Source organism: Scylla paramamosain, chromosome 8 (genome assembly GCF_035594125.1).
Source record: "Scylla paramamosain isolate STU-SP2022 chromosome 8, ASM3559412v1, whole genome shotgun sequence".
NCBI classification, from domain to species: Eukaryota; Metazoa; Arthropoda; class Malacostraca; order Decapoda; family Portunidae; genus Scylla; species Scylla paramamosain.
Window position 1 is genome coordinate 16,444,540 of NC_087158.1, and position 2,500 is coordinate 16,447,039.

The 2,500-nt window shown below is 34.1% G+C and overlaps 1 protein-coding gene across 2 annotated transcripts in view; it reads left to right on the plus strand.

The window, feature by feature from the left end:
- The window catches only part of LOC135102865 (N-acetylneuraminate lyase-like), a 43,819-nt gene that overhangs the window by 25,413 nt on the left and 15,906 nt on the right, over window positions 1–2,500 (plus strand). The window lies entirely within an intron of this gene.

The following is a 2,500-nucleotide window of genomic DNA, read 5'->3' on the forward strand; positions in this document are numbered from 1 at the left end:
GTGTAATGTGATAAGATGAGGACGAGGTCTCTCTGTGTGTGTGTGTGTGTGTGTGTGTGTGTGTGTGTGTGTGTGTGTGTGTGTGTTGACAGTACAGCTAAAGGTGAAAAGGACTGGTTGTCTTATGTTTTCCTCTGTCTCGTCAGTGGCATAGTCATATTCAGTACTTTTTTCTTCTTATGGAAAAATTACACAAACTGATATATGATTTACCTCGTTATGTATTTACTTTTTTTTCATTATTTTTCAAAGATATTTGTTTGTCAAGCATGATTAGAATGCGTTGACTTGTGTATTATGATTCTCTAGTTTTCTAACAATAACTGTGGATTGTTTCTCCACTTCTGCGCTTTTATCATGTTTCATTTTGATTCGTGTTGCTTCTCTTCATTCTGTTTCTTCATTTCTCTTTTCCTCATTTCTGCTTTCCTTTATCATCTCTCATCTTGATTCATGTTTCATTTCTTCGTTTCATTTCTTCTTTTCTTCTTTCTACATTTTTGCTTTCCTGTATCATGTATCGTGTTTTTTTTTTCTTTGCTTCTTTATTCCTTCTTCTTTCTGTCATAAGTCATCTGAGTCACAGCAACTTTAAACAAATTAATATATAGAGTCATTTTCTTTAACTTAACCTTACTGAGATGCTCTTAACTTATTACCGTAATTTCAGTGAGCTGTCATGTGTTAGGTAGGAATAGCTAATGTAGAATTTTTTCTTAAACGTAATGCAACTTTATGATCAGGACGCCAAAAGAAATTATTAAGAGCCTTTTTTTATCTTTCTTTTTAGTTAACTTTGTGTAGATGCTTTTATCTTATTAGCGATTAGATAATGTAGACTTTTCTTCATTATACTGCAATTTCATGACTATTTATACGTTTTTACCTTATTACCATTAATCTAAACAATTCACAAAGTGTCGGTCAGGAAGAGATAACGTAGACTCATTTTCCTTAACCATACTGCAGCTTAATGATCAGAAGACCTCCGAAGGAAATTTATTTAGATGCTTTTATCTTATTACCATAACCTCCGCAATTCGCAAAGTGTCTGACAGGAATAGAAATGCAGACTCATATTTTCTTAACATTCTAATGATCAGCAGACCGCCAGAGGAAATTATTATCAAGATCTTTTTTATATTCACTCTTTTTTTCTTTACTTGACTTTATTTAGATGCTTTTATCTTATTAGGGTAATCTCAGTGAATCGTCAAGAGATATGAAGCGGTTACGTGGCTATTACGATCATTTTTCACGGTATCTTCCCCCGTGGAGCTGTTATGAAAGGCTCGCGTAGGCAGTAATTACATAGTTCTGCCCGGCGCGATGGGGAGTGCAAGTAATTACTCTTATTATAGTCACGGGAATTACACATTGTTTCGCGCTCGCTGGACGAAAAAGGATTCCAATTAGGGACAAGCAGGACAGGTAAGGTAGACAGGATACAGGTGAGCCAACAGGATCCATGGCAGGCTTGCACAGGTAATTAGTCAAGGAGTGGTGGAGGATGTAAAGTCGTGTAAAAGTTAAGTTTGTGTCCTTATTCCTGTTAGTTTTTTCTTTTTTCTTCTTCTTTTTTATTATTTTGTTAGTTTGGGCTGATTTTTCTTGTGATTTTTTTTAACGTTCTTGTTTAATGTTGTAAATATTTCAGTGTGTTGTGTTATATCTTATCATTGTTGTTTTGTTGATGAATGAACTCGTGTGTTTTCATCAGTGTTATTTTTAATTCATATTTCCCTTCTCGATCATTAAACATCCAGTCATTTGTATTTTCCTGTTCAGCTTGTATGACTTTAGCTTCGATCATTAAGTCACACCCGTATATTTTGATGCGCTATTCAATTTGTATTTATTTGCTTTTAGTCACAAAATAACTTCTCTGTATCCCTTTGCTTTATTATATTAAAATGATTTATGTTATTTTATCCTTTGTCATTAAGAAATTACTACCTGTTATTCAGTTCATTCCCTTTTTTTTTTTATTTCAGTCAAGTCATTCCTAAGTTTTCTCATGTATCGTACTATTCATGCATACTGTATATATATTTGCACTGTGCTTATAAGAAATTTCAAGGTATTATTCAGTCCCTTCATATTTTTATTTCGATCAAGTCATTCCTTAGTTTTCCCCATACATTCATATATATATATATATATATTTTTTTTCATTCATTAAGCAACTCCTACTCCTACTATAACCCTATAACGAGGGAAGTTTCAAGACACTTCTCAAATTTTAGATAATCCTTTTGGCTCTATAGGGACTGGCACCTCACTGACCCTTCATCTCTACCTTCTTGTGGAACGTGATAAGAGCCCCCATACATAAAACAGACACTTATACTATGTTCTCATCTACCCATATCATTCCACTTTCAATCATCAACTCGCCTCACGAAAGAGACCAATTTTGATTATGCACAGGTGTAGCATGTGGCAATCAATTTTCACCTATAATTCACCACACTATTAGGCGTTACACGTGGAGGGAAGC